The sequence below is a fragment of the Abrus precatorius genome, unplaced genomic scaffold, assembly GCF_003935025.1.
Source record: "Abrus precatorius isolate BTA unplaced genomic scaffold, Abrus_2018 Scaffold3, whole genome shotgun sequence".
In the NCBI taxonomy this organism is placed as follows: Eukaryota; Viridiplantae; Streptophyta; class Magnoliopsida; order Fabales; family Fabaceae; genus Abrus; species Abrus precatorius.
The window spans coordinates 26446918-26471896 of NW_020874373.1; the positions used below are offsets into that span (position 1 = coordinate 26446918).

At 31.4% G+C, this 24979-nt stretch overlaps 1 pseudogene; it reads left to right on the forward strand.

Moving 5' to 3' along the window:
- Positions 1 to 2652: 2652 nt before the first annotated feature.
- On the forward strand, positions 2653 to 3752 carry LOC113862394 (annotated as a pseudogene).
- Positions 3753 to 24979: the final 21227 nt, after the last annotated feature.

Consider the following 24979-nt stretch of genomic DNA (forward strand, 5'->3'; position numbering starts at 1 on the left):
CCAAACAATAACTTCTAATAAGGATGCAAGGGAAAGTTGGCTTTGGATAGATTAAATTTAAGCCAGCTACTCAATCTTTTACTAAAAAACAAAAGCCAACTGTTAGGGAGGATTAGCTGGTTCCAAATCTGCCTGGTAAACTAGTAGTCCCTGAGAACATGCATTACAGTTTCAACAACAACTTTACACTTTGAATAAGCAAAAGAGTTAGACATGCCATGATTATATCTTTCATCATTAATAAGGAGTCTTTCATGGACAATTTTTCACAAGAAAACATTAATTTTAGGGGGACCAACCTAGGTTAAAGAGATTACAATGCATAATTTAATCCTGATAAAGGAGGGAGATAATATTGTAAGCAAATTTCATAGAGAAAATTCATTACCAGTAAGATTCTAGATAAATAGGTCTCATCCCCCTGTTAGTACAGGGGGATTAATTTGATTAATTGAATCACATATGTGATCAAGGAGCAGTGACTTAATCTTAACCCAATTCTAATAGCCATTATGTAACACCTTAACTTTAATTTCAAATAAATAACAATTTCGCAAACTCGAATAATAAATTCTATAAAATATTTCAAAAATGAGAGAGGGTTACAAGTTTATATCAAATAACTGTCACAAGGCTAGTTCAAATACAACAGTTTCCAATTAAATAATCCTAAGCCCTATAGCAGTTAATCCGTCCCTTCACTGAGTTTGATACTGATCGTCTTGATTACCTGAAAATGAATGTAAGGGTGAGTACTCTACACTACCAAAATACACAGTCAACTATAGAGTCTCACCTTCAAGCTACTTTAAATATACTTAGATAGGTATATGAAAATATACTCACAAGCAGCATTCCAGTATAATTTCATTTCAACTAAACATCGGTGCACTTATGGTACCCACAACATTTCATGTTCATAACACATAACATATTACACCGGCGTTGGCACGCCCCATCACAGTATTTCGTACCAGCGATTATTCGCCCCATTCACATTGTTGTACACCGGCGGCAACCCGCTCCATTCACATTGTTGTATATCGGCGCCAACCCGCTTCATTCTTTATTATATACCAGCGATTACCCGCCCTATTTTCATTATTTCATAATACACGGCACGAGGCCCACTTTCATTTATAACACACGGCACATAGCCTACTTCTATACTATTAGGCACATAGCCCATATTTATTGTATAACACAGTCCTCAGGCCCACATTGGTTCACATTATTCATTCGAAATATATGGCACAAGTGCCCATACCCATTCACAATGTTCGACATACAAGCCCAAATTCTATCACACAACATTTACATACAATCCCTATTTCTTCATTTCGGGTAAACACACAAAATATTCATGTATTACGGCAGGTGGTCCACATTATATTCCTCATAAATTTCCTATTCTCTAACTCAACCACAACACAATATTCGACAAAATAACAGCAAATCACGCACAAAAGAGTAAGGTAGAATCCCGCTTACCTTGAATTGAAGACCTACTCACGGATTCGGCCTCAAAAACGTTCCTCGCACGGATTTCTGCCTAAACACACGGGTTATTTCCATGAGAACCCAGAAATCACCCCAAAAACAGAGAAAGAGAATGAAGAATGGAACCCTAACCATTAAAACTCACCTCCAAGCATTCTCCACACGAATCCGAGCTCCAATCTCGCTCACGAACAACTTTGGAAGCAATTAATCAGTGATAAAAGGGTTTGGGGTCGAGAGAATTGAAGGAATCTAGGAGGGAAATTGAGAAAATGATTCTCAAATCTCTAAACCCTCTTTTGAAATCCCTCAAATCGCGACACTTCCACTACAGCGACGCCTTCTCGCTACAGCGAGACATCCCTCGCTGCAGCGACACCCTCTATCGCTACAACAAAAATCTTAGACGCAATTGCATTCTGGTTTCTACAAAATCTTGTTACAGCGACGCCCTCTCGCTACAGCGTGTTTGCACCCAGAAATGCAGTCCCCACTGTCGCTTTCTCGCCACAGCGAGACACCTCTCGCTACAGCGAGAAGACGACAATTTAACTTCCTTCTTCCCAGGGCCAATCCAGTCATACCCTCATAACATTCCTATATTTATTCACATGCACATATATATATACTCATACATTATTACCACACATTAAAATGCCATTCGCATTCCATCATTTTGCACTTGAGTGCACATTTAAACATTCATTCTCATATATATATATATATATATATATATATATATATATATATATATATATATATATATGACTAAACTAGCATTTTAGTCCCTGAGACATTTAAAATATCACATTAGTCCGCAACTTCTTTCTCCGTCATGCATTTTAGTCCTTGACGTTAGACCCCGTTAAGAGACCGTCACAGAAGGCTGAACTGTCACGTTAAGTGCTATGTCAGAATCACAGTTGGCAGCAACGACGTCGTTTTGGAAGTTGGCGTGGCACAAATAATTGCGAAACAATGTCGTTTACTGAAGCCCTTTTTGCCCAAATTGAATCACATATTTCCTCATTGTTGTCGAAGAACCCTATCCTAAGTCCACGCAAAATTTCACCCAAATTCTTGTTCTTAGTTCTGCTTGGGGGTGAAATATATAAAGATTGAAGTTTGTTGCAGTGAAAGAAGAGTCAACAGATGAAGAATTTGGTAAAAAAAAAATTTCTTAATTCATTGAGTCATTTTTTTGGTTTGGGGATGAAGAACCCTAACTGTTCAATATTTTAGGGACGACGAACCATAAGTGTTCAATATTTTGGAGACAACGAACCCTAGCTGTTTTCTTTCTCCTTAATCAGTGCTGACTTTCTTGATAATTGTTTCTCTATAAATGCAGACAATTAAGTTTTACATTCGATTTTAAGTTTTTCATGTGTCTTCCATTTTCAGATTGATGAGAATGTGGCTCACAAGATTATCAACCACAGGTCTCTTCGTCACCTCAATATAATTCGTTTTAAGGAGCCAAGGACTTTATTTGCTTACCTGTTGGATCACTTTGTATTAAATACTCTATATAACTAGTTATCTGATCACATTTCAATGGGGCTTTCATTTTGCAGGTGGTTTTGACCCCCACTCATTTAGCAATAGTAATGGAGTATGCACATGGAAGAGAGCTATTTGAGAGGATATGCAATTCTGGAAGGTTCAGTGAAGATGAGGTTAATCTTTGAATTTTCTGGTTTATCTCATTCTTTCGATTTTAGTGCCATTAATATTGTAGCCATATTTCACTTATTTTCTCCTTTGATTGTTTAGGCTAGATATTTCTTTCAGTAGCTGATTTCTGGTGTCCATTACTGTCATGCCATGGCATAATCATGATATCTCACTTATGCTTTTACTCTTCTTTTGCAGCAAATATGCCACAGAGATTTGAAGCTAGAAGATACCCTCTTAGATGGAAGCCCTACACCTAAGGTATTGAATTGAATAACATCTAGTTTCTATGTTCTAATAATATGTTCTTTAGCCTTTATATTTCTAAATGTTTGTTATTTGTGGTTTAGTCGTCTTTGCTTCATTCACAACCCAAATCAATTGTTGGAACTCCAGCTTATATAGCACTAGAGGTTCTTTCCAGGAGGGTAAATATCTACGTAGAATGAAGTTACTCATTACTTAGAATTGACAGGGAATTAATTGCATGAATAATAAATCAGCTAGGGACTAAATTGCATGATTTTTATTCTATTAAGGACTAAAATGAACTTCGTATTTTATTGCAGGTTTAGTTCCAGCTTTGCAAGAAGTGATGCTAGGTGCACACCATAGGTTTTGTGTGTGACATCTATGGCAAATTTCTGTAAGCAATGGAAGGATAAAGTCTTAAAGCACCTTGTATGAGAATGTGCAAGATCAACATGGACTAAGGCATACTTTAGTGAATGGCCAAAGGTGGATAACATCTATGACAATAACTGCGAGGTTTTCAACTCAAAGATTATACACGCAAGGTGTAAACCAATATTAACAATGTTGGAAGAAGTCCGATGCAACATCATGACAACAATTAGTACTAATAAGTTGAAGTTGGCAGCCCATGCATGTCAGTACCAACAAGGTCATCTGATGCAAATGTTCTTACATCACCTCAACAAAGTCTACCACCATCTTCACCAAATGAAAAGGGAGATGACTCTACAAAAGCTGCACAATTCATGCTAACACTTGGAATTAAGACTGCAGAATGAGTTGTGATTATGTTACTTATTTTCATTATTTTTTATGTAACAAGTTTGTATTATGTAAGACTTGTGTCATTTAGACATGTTTTAATTGGAATAGTTATTTTGATTGGACAAGTTGTCATATTTTGCTTTAATCATAACCTACCTATTGGAAACTCAAGTGCATAATCATCTACCAACCAGAGACCACAATCATGAAATCGCTTTATCTAACAAAATTTGTTGGAACTGGGTATGCGAGACAAATTTCTGTTTCTAGAGGTTGTTGAGTTAGGAAATCATCCATGGTACACTACCATAATATAACAAAAATTCATAGGGAACATATGCCAAAAGTGGAAAGTATTTGTCATAAAATATAATTAATAATCCTCTCCTGTAAGAGTATTATCATGCGTTATATGTTAAGGCACATCGTAAGAGTATTATCTTGGAGAAGTATCCAATTGCAAATACATATTTTTCAGCAAACATAAATGATGGTCAACAATGATTACAAAAGCATTCTTTATTAATATTAAAACAAAATTTTATCATTATCTTACAACAAAATACATGACAATACATATCAAAATATAAATAATCTGTACAAACAACTTTAATTTCTTAATTTCAGCCTCTAAATATGTTATTTTGGCAGACAAATTCTCCATCCATTCTTCATTCACAGTTGCTGCACTTGTAATAGGAGATGTTACTTGAGAGGTTGGATAATTAGCAGCATTATAAGTATCCTCCATGCTATTTTTGTTATCAGCTCATGCAAAATAATTGCAATGTTTACCAACCTACATCATGTGTAAGATGATCAAAACAAAAATCAACCACAATAGATAATATGCACTTCTCACAAAACCAGGCAACATAATCAAAACAAAAATCAACCACAATAGAAGATCCAAAATAGTGTTTTTCTTTTTTCAAAGTCTTCTACTTAAAATCATCTCAAAAACAAAGAACCACTGCATTATAGAGTTGTTTTGTCTTGTCAACTCTTTCAAATTCCATTGCGCCTAAAACAGAGCAAGTGCAAAGTTTAAAGCTTTACCAAAAACCCCAATAAAAACATAACACCCCACTTTATGAAAAGAGAAAAATAGAAGCTCAGCATCATTAAAAAAGAGGGAGTTATAAAATTATCACATAATTGAGGGTAAACGATTGTAATGGAGGACTTGGTGTTGGATCGGGGATTCAAATTAAGGTTTGTCAAAGAACTCACCAATGCTTTGATGCTTTTATCTTTATCCATCAGAAATCAGCGTAATAGAAAGGTGCGCTAACTCAAAGACCCTCAATTCAATTCAAAGGAATCTAATTTTACCGAATTCTCCATGTATTGGCCCTTCTTCAACTATAACAAACTTCAATCTTTAAATATTTCACCTCCAAACACAATCACGAATAAGAATTTGGGCGAGAGAGCCTGGAATTAGGGTAGGGTTCTTCGACAATAATGAGAAAATGTTTGATTCAATTTGAGCAAAAGGGTTTCAATGACAACAACACCGTTTCGCAATTATCTGTGCCACGTCAGTTTCCAAAACGACGTCGTTGCTGCCAACTAGGATTCTGATGTAGCACTTAACGTGACAACTCAGCCTTCTGTGACGGTCTCTTAACAGGGTTTAATGTCAGGGACTAAAATGCATAACGGAGAAGGAAGTTGTGGACTAATATGATATTTTAAATGTCTTAGGGACTAAAATGCTGGACTCAAACTCTCTCAGGGACTAAAATGCTAGTTTAGTCATATATATATATATATATATATATATATATATATATATATATACATCAACAATAATGATTAATATTATCAAAATTCAGGGCGTTACACATTATGAGCAAACAAAGACATAGGCTCATCTAATTCATAGTTAGGAACATGTTGAATGAAATTTTTTTTAAGGTTACGTTGGGAATGGATCCAATTGTTCTTCCAAAATTTGATGGTCAGTCCATCACCAAGGATCCATCCAAGCTCATTATAGAAAGCTTGCTAGACAGAAAGCATGCTTTTCCACATATGGGATCAGTGCTAAAAATTACTAGGATTAGGGTTCCTAGCTAGAGAGAAATTGTATTTACTACAAATGACTTGGGCCCACAGATCATTAGGAGATGCTATGAGTCTCTAACATAATTTCATAATATAGGTTTGATTTACTAGATAGGTCTCCCTGAAGCCTAGCCTCCCCTCTTTTTTAGGATTGCAGATTTTCTCCCAACCTTTTAAATGACATTTCATACTACCCAAAGGCTTCTAAATAAGCTTTTTTTTTACAGATAGTATCTATATTCTTACACACAGTTTTTGAAATTAGCATAAATTTCATAAAATAGGTTAAAATACTCATAATGAAAGTCTGAGCAAAAGTTATTTTGGCAGCTATAAATATAGAGTTTATTTTTTAAAGATAAACCTTTTTTCTAATCTTATCAACTAAGCAGGCATAATCATGCTTAGTAGGAGTAAGGTGGTTAAAGAGAATGCCCAAGTACTTACCAAATTGAGTAGAATATCTAATACCTAATCTAAGGCTAGTGTCTTGGGATTTTTAAAAACATTGAACACAAAAGTATAAATAAAAGGGCTAAAAAGTTCCATTGACATTTAAAAAATAAGGCATGAATACCATCAGATCTAGGGAATTTCAAGTTTTATATACTAAATAAAGCAAATTTTATTTCTTTCATAGTCAGATCAACATTCAAAACAGTCACCTCACAATCCCTAGGAAGGGAAAATGATGAGATAGTGCTAAGGGGAGGGCTATTAGAGAAAGAATTAAAGTATATGTTTTCGAAGTAATTCACAGCAAGGGATTGAAATTTCTAGGGTCAAATTTCCAATTGTTCAAATCATCTCTGAAAGTTTCAATAAGATTACTTTGCTTGTGGATTACAACAGCTTTATGAAAAAAGTTGTTGTTCCTATCTCCAAGCTTAGACCAATTAGATTTGTAATGATAGAATCAAAACATTTCTTCCTAGTCTAAGTTCTTTTGGTATTCTATCCATAAAGTTTTCATAAGATTATTTAGGAAGGAGTTCTCATTTAAGGTTAGTTTGCAGGATATACCCTTAATTCTATTCTATAAATGCCTTTTGCTTTTAAAAATATTACTGAAGGTATTAAAGTTCTAATTAGAAATATTTTTTTGGAAACAATTTATATTTTCATTCTAAGATCTAAAAATCATCCAAGAGTTGTTAACTTGGTTAGAGATATCACTATGATAAACCCAAGGGAATAAAAATTTAAAGGGCTTACTATGAGATTCAAAACTATCTTTATTTCTAATTCTTAACCAGAGCCCATCCGAGTTAAATTTTAAAAGAGGGAGGTAGATTAGAGAGCTGTTTTGAAAAAACATTTTTCAAAAATCATTGACAACAACTCTCTCAATTCTCTCTTTAATATTGCCTTTATGTCAAGTGAAAGAGTTTTCATTAAAATCCAAATCTTGCAAATTACAGGTATTAAAATATATTTAACACTTGTGATATTTGAATATTTGTTTTTTTATCTATGCTTGTACCTTGGTCGGTAATTACGTATTAAATTTTTGTATAATTGTGCTACTTATATGAAGTTATATAAGCATATTTTTCTTTATAGATATTTTTTCTCAAATAAGTGCGGGTAATGGGTATGAGTATGGGTATGCAGATATCTAGAGAGTACAAGTATGAAAATTAATGTTATTACCCATGCGAGTATGATGTTAGGTATGAATATTTTTTTAAAACGCGAGTATGAAGATGGATACTATAGTACTCTACATGTATCCTACCCATTGTCATTCATACGATTGCATGAATAAAATTTACTTTCAATAAAAAGTTGTTAAACACGTTACTTTATTAAATTTAACATCTAATATCATTTGTGTATATGTATATAAGTATGTATTGTATATACAAGGTGCGGATTCAATAATATTGCTTGGTAATTAGGATTATAGTAAAAGTAAGGTCAAAGTTAGATCACATTGTAACGTTCAGATTTAAGGTGAAAAAAACTGTTTTATCTTGACCGATAGTTATAGCTTTAGTCTAATGGTATGCATTCAACTTACAGGTATGTAAAAGATAAATACTCCATTGTTCTATTTTTTTTAAAAAGCACATACTCACTGTGAGGGAAACTGTTAGATGCATCGCAGAATCGATTTAACAATTAAAGTCTAAATAATAAATAAGATTGAACTTGGATCAAGTAATTTCATTATATAATGAACTTAAACAAAATAAGAAATGGTATAAAGTATAAGAATTACACTCTCAGTAGTCAGTGATAGCTTTTTGACCTCACGGAAACAGTTCGATCCAAGAAATAATTAATGCGCATATGGTGATCAATCTTGTTTATGGGTAATCAGTAGTTGGGTTTCATTCGATATCTGGTTCTGTAACAACCAAATCAATTAAACTACATTAAGAATCAAACCTAACCAATTGAATTTATCACTTTGTGCATCCTGAAACCCATAACAAATCAAACATAATAATAATCAATTTGGTTTGGTTAGGATTTATCAGTTTAATGTCTTCACCTGTTCGGCTTCGTCCTAAAATTTAATAATATTTCTTTAACAAGACTTGTACGAAGGCCAAATAATATAAAAACCTGAAATTCAATTGATCTAAGGTTATGTTTGTAAAATAATCAATATAATTGTGTGTAAATAAATAAATTTAAATGCTACAACTTTAGTCATTGTATTTTTTCTTTTGTATTTGAATATATATACTTTTTTTTTGTTGAATATAATTTTTCATTTGTTTCCGAGAAAATACTTACTACAAATATTAATCCAATCCATTATAATATATCAAAAAATTTAATTTTTTTTTCTCGTCCAACTACTAAGAAAAGCAAATATGACATATACGCTAATCATTAAAATAAATAAAGTAACAATTAATGCAAAAATAGCTAATTAGAAAGCAATAGTCATGTTTCTAGTCCTTCAAATTATCAACAAAAGAATTATACTATTTGATCTCCACATTATCCCTTTATCTAAAACAACAAAAGTTGTAAAAATAAAAAAACATGTTATGAAAATATGTCCATTTTAAACTAAGTACGATCACGTGTTTGATAATTAACATGATTGAACTTATTACAAATATGGTTATGTAAGTGCATAAGTGACTCAAAGTTTGTGTAACTTATGTGTAATTTATATGTCACTCTTCCTTTGTGCGACTTATACTTAAAGTAGAGTTGTACTCAACTTTAGCCATAAGAGTGTTTACTAAAAGTCATTTATGCTTTGTGTAACCTATATATAAATAATAATTTGTTCTATCTTGATATAATTTATGTATTAAGTATGATTATAAAATATTTTAAATTTTTTAAAAATAAGATTTTTAAAAAATATTTTTATTTTAATTAATTTTTTTCACTCATTCGATTTTTTAAATATCTTAATTTTCTATTTATTTTTTATTTTTAAAAAAAATACATAATCAATTAACGAATAAATAGAAGATTAATTAAATATTTTTTTAAAAAAAAGTAAAAAAACTTACAAAGGCTAAAATATAATTATAATAAATAAGTGACCAAATAGTAATCTTATTATTATGTTCATATTATATAACATAAAGATACACACAAATCAGGATTCATTAATATTTTATTTGAAATTTATACATTTACACTACTTAACAAAATTGACAAATTTAACAATCGAATAATTTTATATTATTCTGATAATAATGTATATCAAATATCAAATAATTAATTTGATATTTTTAGATATATTATTTAAAATTTGATATTTTTTATATTTTAAAAATATTATTCATTAAAATAGATTAATATAATGAAAAATTATTATTCTTCTATGAAATTTTTTAATGATTATATGTCTTAGTTTGAGATGTCAAATGAATCTGACTCTCTCCTCTCTCTCACAATATATAATCTTATTATTCATCATTATTTTTGTACGATCCAGTTCGTTACATGCGACCAGGGTAGATTATAATCATTCCAGCATTGACAACTTATCCCTCCAACCCCTATCTCTTTATGTGGAATCCGAAGACATACACAACTCCAGGCGTAAACTGGAAGGAATGGAAGAATCTCTCTCAAGAATACAGAAAGAAAATGAAGACCAGATTTAACACTTTATTAGCTAAAATGAATCTTGATTTTGTTTTTTGTGTTAAGAATAAATCAATCAGAATAAATTCTCTTCCTTTAGAACAGGGAGAACCAACATCTTAATTGGTACAAAAGTAACTGGTCGGAGCAGTAAAGTTAGAAATTCTACAACTGCCACTCATCACACTTCACACATTAATCTTTTCAAGACCTTTATCTTTTCTGTTTGCACCATAATAAATTACTCTCAGAATATATACTAATTAATTCTCAACAAGAAAAAATAAAATGTTTCAAGACAAATTAATTAATTAACCACCGAAATGAAACTTGATGATACTGACCAAAACTTTGCATCCGTTATGAGGTATACACACGCAGACTATGGCACAACTGTATTTTATTTTTGTTGCACCAAAATTGCATGGATCACTTCTGTTCCTCTCTTCGAACTTTCTTGGTGCTTTGTTGTGAGTCAGAAAGTGGATTAAAATGCTGGGTTGGGAACAACGATTCAACTTCTTTGGACAAATCAAGTGGGTGTCTGCCGTGGCAGTTATTGTAATATGGTGCTTTTCTTTTCATAGATGATTTGTTTTTTCTTGGTGCAGGTGGGCACTGTGAGGCCACTGAAATCCTGTGATCCAAAGATGTTGGAGTTTTGAACCCATCTTCATCTTCATCATCTTCTTCTTCTTCATCTTTTTCCTTGAGTTTTTCTCTTGATGATGGAGTACTTGATTCTGAATCTGCTTGTTTGGGTGCTACTATTCTACAGATCTGATGACATTCCTCTATCACATGATTGCTATTCTCTTCATTTGTATCTAGTGAATGTTGAGAATTGGAACTGCTTGAAAGGGTTTCAAAGCTCTCACTTTGGAACTTCAGCGTGGGTCTCTTCACAATCTGGAAGTTCTTAATTAAATCTTCTTTATCATCTTTGATGAGAAAGAGCTCTGAATCATTTGACATGCTTGAGAAGAGTTTATACTCGTTTGGAGTGCATGAAATGAAGCTAATAATAATGCTGACGGTGAAGAAAAAAACAATGGCAAAGAGCAAAAGAAAGAATAGATAAGTAAGAAAGAGTTAGGGACATGTTTATAGAGAGCCTATGGTGGAATATAACAATCGTAAAATCAAAATCTCTTCCTTTTCATTGAATGATTTCTCTTTGCTTCTTTGGCTGCACTTTTGGGGGATGTATTTCTCTTACCAACTGGGTTTGTGTCTCACAAAGAGTGAACGTTGAGAGTGTTTTATATATAAGATGCATTATTGGATCTGTTATCAAGTTGTGTCAAGGATAAAGGTACTGGTACTAACTTCAATGTTATACTCTCCTTAAACTCATACCGGTCACTATCTCAGAACTGAAACTTTACATGTAACGTACTTAAGTTTTGTATTTTTCTAAATAACACCTCATATAATTTGGAGATACGATATATCTACTAACTACATATATACATAAAGACAAAACCATGTCATTTTTTATTTTATTTCACGTGTTAAAAATTATGATTTTTTTTTTTACATTTTTGTATAAATTATGCACTAATTTTTTAAGAATATTATTTCTCTATAATTTGTATATCTTTTTTCTCTCACTAACCGGCATTTCTTCCTCTCCAATATTACAACTTTTTAATGGATATATATGAAGTTGCGAATTTCACTCTCTTGATTACCCAGCAACTCTTGGCTATTCTATTTGGAGTATTTATTTTTGGTAACATAAATTGAATTAGCATACGAGGAATTGCTTCGTTCTAAAGTTAAGATATGTTAAAAAGTCATAAAAAAGAGCTTACAATGATACATACATATTTCAGACCGGTCCAAAGTTCTTTTGAGTCACTCGGTTTGAGTTTACTTACTCTCTAGTTATTTTGAAATAAGTTTTGACATAATATACAATGATTTATTTATGTTAGGGAAATTTGGTCTTTAGGCTTTTCCAACTTTAATGGTACTATGTTAATCTAATTTTATTATTTATTGATTGATTTTGATGACAAACAATTTGTTTGAATTACATAGAACTTGTATCGTGGAACTTTGCTTTGCTTTTCTGATATATACGAACTTTAATGAATCTATGCACGTGATTTGCTTTTTTGGGGACCATTTACTCACAACCCTGCTAATGTTACGGGATGCCCTTTATCTCAGATCTCTTGCTATATTTGATACATCTATCATGACTACGATGCTTTGTTTCTCTTACAAGCAATATAGTTCGAGAACTAAAGGTACCAAAAATTTGACTTTAATAGAAGGTCTACATCAATATATTCATTTATATAGGCTTTTTCAAAGTGCGGTATTTTATGGCAAAAATATGAAATAGCAAAACTATTATCATTCCAGAAACCCAGCTCAATTTCCAAGGGACACTTGGATTCGATCCCAGTACTTTTTAATGTGTTTATGTTTTCGTTTTACAATAATTTGAATTTATTTATAATTTATCTTTCATTCTTTAATGGGGTGAATAAGAGAAAATACAAACCCAAACTGACAAAAGCCGTGTAATATAAAGCGCCTTGGTTATTAATTATAAAACAATCATTAAAGTATCCAAGGATAGATCACATCATATGACATAAAATTCAACATCTGTCTATGACATCAACTAACCAAATTAATGAATTTTTTCACTTAGGTCAAAGACCTCTCCTCTCCCTAACGAAACACCTTTTTTTCTTCTTTCTTTTAGGGCTAAAAGAACTACACAGCAACATAGGTTCATGTGTTTCGGATTGAAATACACTAATTAAAGTCGGACCCAGGTGAACTATAATTTAAAATCCAAAACCTTAAGGAGAAAAAAATTTATTAGCCAAATGAAGAATTTGGCCTACGTATGATTTTCCACCTGAAAGATTTTACAGTTTGAAATGTAGTTTTCTATATATGTGCTTGTATTGGATTTCTTTCCTTTATGATGGTCGCTTTCTACTTTGCCTTGGAGTAACGGGCGAAGAAATAAAAGGGTTAGTACCCCATTCTTCTACTTAATTAAGAGATTGGTGACCTTGGATTCCTTTACTGAAATTAGAAGCAATTTCAGATTTGGTGAGCTTCGAAATATAGGGTAGCTGTCCCCTAATATTATCAACCACAACTACTATGATATCTACGTACAGCTGAGTCAGTAGTGTACTCTAATTTTTTGGAGACGTCATATATTGGAAAAATGAGTTTACTTTATTAATTTTAATTTGTTAAAAAGCAACGTACGTCACTGCATGCAACAAATTAAGTGCTTGGTTTTCTTCGTAAACTGCATACTTTTTTTATTTATCTAATAAAAATATTGAATATTTTTAACCAATATACTATATTAATTCTATTTCTAGCTCACAAGTTTACACATGCTGGTAAGAAATTCCAAATAAGAAAGCTACTGCTACAATTTAGGAAATATTTAAGCTCTTAATTGAATAAAATACATAAATGTACATTATATAATTTATAAATCTGACGTTGGGGGTAAGAAAATTTAATTAAAACTAGCAATTAATACTTAAATACAATTAACTCGATATGACTGGTAATGAAATTGGTTTTTTCTTTTAATATACGCCACCCAGATCATCAAGTTAAATCAAGGAACGTAAATCATTGAATTCCTTTTTGAAGTTTTCTGATTTGGTGACTAATTAATCGTGTAGAGTTATGTAGTAGTTGGTAACGGTACAAATTTACACGATTTAAAGCAATATAATATTTTAATATCTACTTAATTTTAATTTTGATTTATACTAGCTTTTTTTTATAACATTATTTAATATTATATTTTATTTATGAATTTTGTTAATCTCAAATTTAAATTAAGAATAAACACTTAATAATAATAAAATTTTATTTATAAATATTGAAACTCAATACTAAATTTAACCAAAACCTTTATTTATAGCTATTTACATTTCACGTCCTTTCCTCGAAGCGTGTAAATATCATTGTTATAATTAAAGAGAGAGCACTGGCGGCCGCATGGTTTTAAGCAAATAATTGTAGTGTAGGAAACACAGATTTTCACGCACAGTGATGAAGAATCATTGCAATTCTTGTCATGCAATGGCTCATGATTTTGTCACCACTATCTCGAATGTCTCCAGATTTCACTTACATTCCCTCGAACCTTCTATACTATGACTGACGCCCACCGTTTAACATATGTTATCGCGTTTTTATTGGCGTATATATTAGCAATGAAAATAAATTGTCTAATTAAAATATCTTTGCTCTGATAAAGATAAATATTTAAAAAATAATATTTTTATTAAAAAAATTATTAAAATTTTAGTTTTATTAATAACTAATTACAGATTTAAATAATTATAAAAAAACTCGTTAGAATTTCTTTCAAATATAAAACTTTTATAATAAAAATTAAGTAATAAATTATTTTACAATAAAATTTTATATTTTATAGAGTTTAAAAGACTTTCTTGTTTAAATAAACAATTTCAAATTAAATTTATTTTCTTTTATGATAAAAATAGTTCAATTTGAGTTTGTCTTCTTTATAATAGATAATTTAATTTAAATTTGCTTTCTAATAAGTTTAATTTTTAACGGTATAAAATTTTAGTAAATATTAACATTAACTTTTATAGAATTGATTTTTAATATGTAAAAGAAGCTTACAAAAAAATATTAAAAATAAAAATATTATAAATATTTGTTCTTAATAAAACTTGCTACTCTCTACATTGTATAATTTTTGTTTGACTTTTACTTTTTATTTGTTTTAAAACTTTTATTGTTAAAAAAATTGATATCACCTATTTCAGTCTGAATAATTTTTTCTTCTTGGCAATAAATTAACTAACACTAAATAAGTTTCTTATGCGCGCCTGAACAAATATTATTCGATTAAATTTTTTATTAAAAATTAAAGAGTATATATTATATTATTTTTTAATATTTAATCAATTTTAGTAATAAATATTAATGATTGACATTTTAATATATTAAATAAGACTAAGTTTAAAAGATAAAGTTTTTAAAATAAAAAATCACAAAAAAATTAAAATTCAAAATAATTTTGAATTAAATTAAAAATTCTCAATATTAAAGAAGTCATATAACATAATAAACAAATTTTTTTAAATTCTCGTATTTAAGCTTAAAGTTAAGGATTAAGAATCAAATTTAATATATTGTGATAGATAACGCTAAGAATATGAAATAAACTAATCTAATTTATTAAATTTTGTGTTTGAAATGCAAGCTTGCAATTTGGACTGTGAATAAAAATTAGTCTTTGAAATTTTTTGATCAAGTATTTTAGTTTATAAAAATTTAAAATATTTTTAATATTTTATGAATTATTCTCCATTAATCAATTTAGTCCTTGCAATCATTCATTTATTGTTGACTATAATATTAATTTAACATATAAATATAATATATATGAATAATTAGTGTTTTTTTAGTAGAACAAAAATTATATGTTACGACTCTATCCCTTTCGTGTTCTTCCAATATAAAATAGATAGTTGATTAAAATTAATTAAGTTAGATTTTTTACATTTTATAAATGTTTGCTAACAGAGAAAATATATAATTTCAGCTCTAATATTACATAATTTTCTTTTTCTATTTCTTGTATATACATACTCATTCTTTTGATGATCTTTCTAGAATGCATGAGCTGTCATGTAGTACAGATATGCCTTGATTCCTTCTTATCCTTTTTTAGATTTTAGGTCATTCTTTTCATTGTGCAGACTATAAATTGTGTAATGATTGAGACCAGTATGATATAGAGATTCATACCATTTTATTCTTGCCTCTCTTTTCTATATTCCTTGTTATGGTATTAAGATCTTTTTAAGTTACAACCCTTTGCTTACCTATGGCAAGTTCTGGCTCTTCTAGTGAGAAGGATGTTACTCTACCTCCCTCTCCTCCCCACCACCTCCTTTTACTGATCCTAGTCAAAATTCCTCTAGTCTTTATTATATCTATCCTAGTGAGAGTCCTACTTCTGTGATTGTCACTCCTCCACTCTTTGCTATAATTTTCAATATTGGTCCCATTCCTTTTGAATGGCTCTCATCTCTAAGAATAAGATGGGTTTTCTCAATGGCTCTATTCCCATTCCTCAAACCACAGATCCCATGTACCCTTTTGAGAACGTTGTAATACTCTCCTCATGTCATGACTTCTCAACTCACTTTCTTTATCTATTGCTTAGAGTGTTATTTTTTTCGAGCATGCTATTGACATTTGACTTGGCCTGAAAGAACAATTTTCATAGGGCGATTTACTTCGAGTTGCTAAGCTACAGGAAGAGATCTATTCTCTTAAATAGGGTGCCCTATGTGTAATTGATTATTACACTAATCTGAAGTTCTTGTGGGAAGAGTTGGATAACTAACACATTTTGACTCCCTGTTCTGTCTCAGCTAAAGACTACCATTAGCAAGACTTTATCATTTGCTTTCTCAAAGGGCTCGATGAACATTTTGCTATGGTATGTTCCCAGATTCTTCTCCTTGATCCTCTTCCATCTGCAAACTATGTCTTTTCCATGATCATCCAGCATGAGAGACAACATTCCAGCCCATATTCTTCGTCCTTGGAAGCAAACCCTTTTGTTAATGCTACTACTAGAAAGGGCCAAGGCAAAACCACTCGAAAATGCGACTACTGTGGCTGCCTCGGTCACACAATTGATACCTGTTTCCAGAAATCAAACACCATGCTGCCAAAGTGCAGCCACTGTGATCGTGTTGGTTACACGAGTGATGTTTGTTACTCCAAATTCGGATACCAACTCGGACACCCAAAATACCCTGGCCGTCCGCACCTTTTCAACAACAAACCCTGGATGTCCAGGAAAAGGTCTATTTTTTCCAAGGGCTTGTTCTCCTCAACTCCTTGGGTTTAATGATGTTGATTGGGCGATGTGCATCGATTCTAGGCGCTCTATTACTAATTATTGCTTCTTTATAGGCAATTCCCTCGTTTCATGGAAAACAAAGAAGCAGCCTACAATGTCGTGATCTTCTTCTGATGCTTAATATAGGGCCCTTACCTCCGCAACTTGTGAATTACAATGGATTACCTATCTTCTCAGCGATTTACGAATTTCCCTCTCAAAGCCATCCATACTTTACTGTGACAATCATAGTGCTCTCCATATTGCTGCCAATTCGGTGTTCCATGAGCGTACCAAACACCTGGATATAGATTGCCATCTAGTTTGTGAAAAATCCCAAGCTGGCCTCATGTTGCTACTGCCTGTTCCTTCCTCAAAACAACTTGTAGATATCTTCACAAAGGCTCTTCCTCCTCAATCTTTCAGCACCAACTTTTTCAAGCTGCAGTTACAAGATATTTTTGTCTCCTAGCTTGTGGGGGGCTAACAGAGAAAACATATAATTCCAACCCCAATACCATATAATTTTCTTTTTCTATTTCTCGTATATACATACTCATTTTTTGATGATCTTTCTAGAATGCATGAACTGTTGTTCGGAGGGTAAGTGTACCCATTAAGAAGTGATAAAGGGTTCTTAAATTAAGTTCCAGAAATATCGTCCCACAAGGATTGTTTTCTAATTATTAAGAATTTTTGAATTCAATTGTTTAAGCTTCAAAGATATGAGATTAATTAAAACAAGAATTTATAAAATTAATTATAAACTAAGAGTAAGTAATACAATGCACGTCTTGGTTAAACTTATCGGAGAGGAACCTAGGACATATGAGTTTTCTCATTTAATCCTTTATGTTATTTTTCTGTTTAACTTTAAATCTGATTTCCTTGTAATTACCAATCATTCATACGAATACTATTAATACCCAATGGTCATGTAATATTAATATTCTTTTCTCTAAATTAACATCCTCAATGATCATGCAAGACATCAATTTAAGAAAGCTTAAGGAACCTATGAACTTGTTAATTTAATAACGATTAGAAGAGAAAGATTGGTTTGGTCCACCTAATCCTTTATCTCGTTTTACCCTATAGATCTATTAATTAACCGAGGTACATTTGCCTGACGATATAATTAATTAGGATTAAGAAAGAAGCGCAATAGGATAAAATATAATCATAAAACGTAAATCAAATTTAGATTCAAATATCAAAATTTCATAAATTTATGAATAATAGTTCCCATAGCCCTAACTATGGACTTAGTTACTCATGCTAAAGAAAAGAACTAAAACAATCATAAACAAAGCCATAATCAAAAGAAATAGCAAACTAGAGTATGAGATGTGTTCCCAGTCTTCAAGTATGATCGTTTGAAGCTCTAAGTCTCGCCAAACATGTGCCAAGGATCCCGTGCAAGAGAGACGAGATGAGAGGTGTATCCGAAAAGCCAAAGACTAGATGTAAAAACGTTGTCCTTTACAATGCCTAATATCTCCTTTTAATAAGGTTTGGAAACCCTAAAGACTCTTGATAATTAGACTTCTCGCAGATGAGCAAAGCCGTGCAAAGCCTTAAGCACGGCCTTAAGCATGACCGTGCATGGGCTCGAAGCACTCCCGTGCTTGTTGAAGGGGTCTGGGCGTGCTGACTGCTGCGAAGCTCTAATCTTCTATCAATTTGAGCCCAAAACACATCTAAAATATACTTGCATTATCTTTATACCAAACTGCATAATTAATATATAAATTAGTGTGAGCACCAAATAAAATAAGGTCAAATATGAATATATGGGCTATAAAATAGGGTCTAATTACAGACTTATCAGTTGTCATGTAGTACAAAATATGCCTTGATTCCTTCTTATCCTTTTCTAGATTTTAGGTCATTCTTTTCATTGTGCAGACTATAAATTGTGTAATGATTGAGACCAGTATGATATAGAGATTCATACCATTTTATTCTTGCCTCTCTTTTCTATATTTCTTGTTATTTTTCAATTATTGTTAAGTATGTTCTTGGAGGATTTTGTGTTTCATAACTCATGCACACTCGCGTTCTTTGTTGACTTTGAATCATTGTGCCTTCATTGATTTTGCAGCACATATGCATTGTGTCATTTATGTTTATTTTCTGTAATTCACAAAGACCACATCTAGACTCGTGTTTCATATCTCATGCATGCCCCTTTTTGTCGTTGGCTTCAAATCCTTTAGCTTTTGTTGATTCTGCAACATGTTTGCATTTATCCTTGTCTTATTACTTTCAGAGTAAAAGTCATATAGTGTGTCTTTTTGTGTTCTTAATTTGTATCTCCATTACTTCTCCTACGAATTTTGTTTAGGCATTGGTTATTTGGAGTAATCATCAACTACTCTATTTCTTTGCATTGTTGTTATTAATCTCTTAAAAGGTATCTCTTTGTTTTTCATGGCTTCCGCTTCTTAAATTGTTTAACCCACTATTAACTTTAAATTTGAAATTCTTTTTATTTGTTATGTCATTGCTTATATGGTTTATTGTTCAATTTTTTCTTCAAATATATTTCAAAAGGTAGGATCTTCTTACACTAGTGTAAATCTAAAAACTTTTACACCTAATATAAGTCTTTTATTTAACTTAAATTTAATAAGTTATAATTTATTACTTTACTGACCGTTAGATTTAAGTTAAATGAAAGATTCATATTGGGTATAAGAGTTTTTAGACTTACACTGGTGTAAGAAGATCCTTCCCTATATTTCAATACTTCAAATAATTTTTTAATTTATTATTTAAAAAGCCTTATACATTTTTTTTCAATTATTGATATATGGCTTATTGTACCATTTTTTTTCCTTAAACAAATTGCCACATCTTACATTCCTAACTACATTTCATTATGCTCATTTTAAAATCAATATTGTTAAACAAAGAAAATAAGATTTACAATAATAACGATATGATCTTCTAGGCATAAACACACATTTTCCTAAAAATAATATTTTGTCCCTCATAAGAGCGTAAGATACCACAACATTTGCCTTTGAGACACAAAAAAATTTGACAATGATAATTCACGCTCTGAAAAGTAATATCTAATAGGAACATAAGATAAATATTATTAGGTATTGTTGGTGTTTCAAAGAAGTAGTAGTTTTGCAACACTTCTCCACTTTGATGTGTATTATATGAGAATGTTAGAATGAAAATTTTTATCATCATTCATAATAGGACATAAGTCCTATATACAGAGAAATTCCTTGGAAGAGATCATAATTCAACATAACTACTTGGTAATTACCCTAAAAGTCCAAGAGACATAATAATTAGGAATAACTACCCAAGAGACATAATCATTAACTTCCTCTTTTCTTATAAATAATATCAAACACCATATTATAATGAGATTAGTTATATAATTATGGATTAAAACCATGTAAATACTTTAACATCCTTATTTTATACAAAATCATAAGAAAATAAGTTATTAGTTAAAAAGGAATAATTACTTCAAATTCATTTGCGAGTCAAGTATGAAGCATGTAACTATAGAACATTTCATTGATTTTCCTTTATACTTATAAAAATTTAGAGAAACAAATCCATGGAAATTAAACAAGTTAAAAAGGAAACATGAAATAACATTAATAAATATATAGTTATGAAGAGTTTACAGTGGACTAATCTTATCAAATATAATCAAAATACATTAGGACTCATTTTTCAACATTTACAAAATACAAAATATGATAAGTCCTAATGAGCAGTATATCCATCACACAACTAGAGAGATATTAGTCATCCCCGTGCCATCCCTCTATCATCGCGATATCGTCATCTGATCTGATCCGCAGTAACTTGGGCACCAGTGATCCACTCAAACGTCCAATGAAATGGCCTCCCAAGATGATCGTGGTCATGGTACATGAATAGGTAGGTCAAAGCTGTTGGGGTCCTCACAGTACTAGCAAATATATATACACAAGGAGTATGATGGATTCTACTTGAAGGGAAATTAAAAGGGACACCAAAAGCTAATTCCATTTCCATCATAATAGTATTACTGGGTACATCATTTACATCTATAGCAATCCTAAAGAAACAAAGTCTTTGATACTCATTAAATACATAATTCAGTCTATTAGTTACAGAGCTATCTACTAATCTAATCCTTTCGGTGGGTGCTGTCATTTAGGTTCCCTGAAATGTTTACGTAAGGATGAGTCTCTATTCATATTACCAAGCATACATTCACATAGTAAAACAAAGATAATACAACAATCAATCATGTTACAAAGTTATACTCATATTCATGCAAAAATCTTTAAGTATTCAACTTATTACTCTTTATCTCTTTCTCAATACTTTGGATTCTCATTTCACTTTCATTGCCCTTGGGATCCCTTGAGGTCTTCCTTAACATAGATAGTTGCTGGATAGCCGCAGCTACACGGATACATGTGCCGACCCTGCCCCTTTTAACAAAAGCATGGTCAAGAGTATTAGTCAGGAAACGAGTGTGAGGCCTATGTTGCTCTTACTCTTATTTGTTTTGCGCAATTCAAGAGGAACATCTACCACCCTCATTTCTGCAAGACTTCTCAGTCGTTTCTATCTTCCACACTCCTAGTGTACCTTTGAACTATCTATACTTATCCTTATCATATTCCATTCTCATTTCACTTTCTCTTTTCATATTTCCCATCTCATCTCTATATTTCTCACTATCTATTTATTCACATATGATTCGTGCTTTTATATCTTTCTTTTACTCTAGTTCATTATTATATCACACATAAATCAATCATTGCTAAGAGTTAGTCCCCTCAGACTCAGTCCACTATGTACACGCATATACAATCAAAATAAAAATCATACACATCATCAAACATCACAAAACAGGCTTCAAATATAACAAAAACATGCTTTCATCCAACATACACTTAAAATCATACATTTCATCACAACCTCTTCATGAATACACGCATACCACTCCCTTAGTAACAAAATATAGCTCTCCTTACCTTGAAATGAAGGTTTAGTAAAGTGTTTTTGAGAGATCTTGCTCAAAAGGCTGAGTTATTCCTAAATATCACAAGAGTTTATCTTTAGATAAGGAAGAACAAGAAAATAACCAAAGAAATGGAGAACCAAGCTCCAAAAACTAACCAAAGAACAAGGGAAGTAATCTTCCAAGCTTTGATCAAAGAAAAGTTGAGGTTTTTCAAGGATTTACTGAGAAAATAAGGAGAGAAGTCAGAGAGAATGTATGAGAGTCGTGACTTGGATTATAATCCAAGTTTCTTAACTTGAAAACCCTTAAATACCCCTCAATTCGTGATATTCTCGCTATAGTGAGATCTTCTCTCGCTATATCAAAAAAATCAGACAAAATTGCACTTTATTGTCTATCATTCTAGCTACAGCGGGAGCATCATCGCTACAGCGAAAAGATTCTCGCTACAGCGAGAGAGTATCAGAATGTCTGATTTTGGACGCTGATTTCTCGCTACAGCGAGAAATCCTGCGACTTAAATATCTAAAACTCTCCTAATTTCAAGCAACATACATTAACAACTCATATCAAATACAAAACTAATAAATAATAAAAATAGGGGTGTTACAAATACTCTAAAATTTCAACAAATATTAGTTTTGAAAGAAATTTTGAGTTTATGTAACTGAAAGTTGTGGTACAATATTGGTAAAATATTTAAGCCATGGGGTTAGAGCAAAGAACTAGAGTATCATAAAAAACTAAAACATAAAAGAATATTTAATTATACTCAAATAATTATAGTACTCTTTCCACCCTTTTTTTTTTGTTGTTTTTGAATTAAGTAATAATAATACAATAGTAAAAGAAATTTCTAGCAAATCAATTCATGATGCAAATTTGAAACTTTCATTTATCTTTCATTAACTTTTCATTTAGTGCATTTATGCAATTTATATAATAAATTTTAGTGAAATTTGTCTATTTTGAGGGTGATCAAATGAAAAAATTATGGTGAAAAGAGAGGATCAAACACTTGACTGTGATAGTAGTGATGAGCTTAAAAGGAAAAATAATTGATGAGATACATGCTACAATTCCAAGTGAACTTATACAAAAAGGATGGAATTTGACACAAAATATGTTGCTTATATATTTATAATTCTTATGCTCATAAAGTGGGTTTTAGTGTAAGAACTAGTAAACAAATAAAGATTTCGATAGCAAGATAGTTAATAGAGTATTTTGTTGTTCATGTGAAGGATATTATAGGAAAGACAAGCGAGAGACTATTGTCAAGAATCCTCGTGTAATAACAAGAGTTGGTTGTTTGGAAAGGATGAAAGTTAATGGTTGATTAACCAAAATGGATCTAGTTACTGAATTTATTGTTGATCATACAAAATAGACAACAATTATAGTAAGATTCATCTACTTAGATCTAAAAGGAAAATAACTCATTCTCAAGTAGCTAAGGTTGATATATCTGAGAGTTTACTCTAAAAGCAAGTTATGAGTTAGGGGCTAAGAGAGCTGATGGTTGTGAGGATCTTTGATTCATCTCAGAAGACTATAGAAATTATTTATATTATGAAAGAATGATTCAAATGATTTTAGAAGATTCCAACTTTTCCTATGCAATACAAGTTGATGAGGATAATTTGATAACTAATATATTTTGGGTAGGTACAAAAATGATGGTTGATATTCATACTTTGACAATATAGTTTTCTTTGATACTAAATATAGGAAAAATAAAGAAGGTTGACCATTTGCAATGTTAATTAAAATAAATCATCATAAGCTTAGTATTATTTTTGGCACTACATTGTTATATGATGAGACTGCTGAAAGTTTTTTGTAGTTGTTCAATATTTATAATTTGTTAAAGCTATGTTTGGAGAAAAAAGTATGATATTATCCTTATTAACCAAGATGCATGAATGGCAAAAAAGCATCAGCTTGGGTATTGTAACACCCTCAATTTTGTGACCATTGTATAGAAAAATATGAGTTTTGGGTACAGGGTATCTCGCTGTAGCAATAAAGTTGCGTTTAGAATCAGACATTCTGATGCTCTCTTGCTGGAGCGAGGTTGCTCTTGCTGTAGCTAGAATGACAGACAACAAAGAGAAATTTTGTCTAATTTTTTTCGCTGCAGTGAAAGGAGGGTTCACTGTAACGAGAATCTCTTGTTGTAGAGAGAATTAGCTCGCTATAGCGAGAATATCGCGAGTTAAGGAATATTTAAGGGCCTTCAACCTAGAAAACTTAGATTACAATACAAATTTTTGACCTTCCTTCTATTCTCTCTGATCTCTCACCCTCTCTTCTCAAAAATCCTCCTCTAAACTTCAATCTTCCTTTGAATCCGGGCTTGGGAGTTCAACCATTTAGATCAAGTAAGTTTCTTTGAGTTTGATTCTTCAACTTCATTCTTATTTCTCCATTTTATCCAATCTAAAAGTTTGTATTTTGTGATACTCAAGGAAACCCTATCCCCTAAGACGATATCCTCTACCAGGACGTTGTGCCTCTCCCTTGAATCTCTAGAAAAGCTCGATCTGAGAGACTCATTTCTAGGTAAGGAGTGTTGATCCCAAACCCTAACTCTTTCTTGGTATTTTAGTTGGAAAATGCTAAGTTTCTATTGGGACCTTAAAATACTAAGGTTTTCTTAAAAATCTAATGTGTAGGATAGAGAGTTTGACACAAAAACTTGCTTTTGAACCCTAACTTTGGTATTTTGTTTT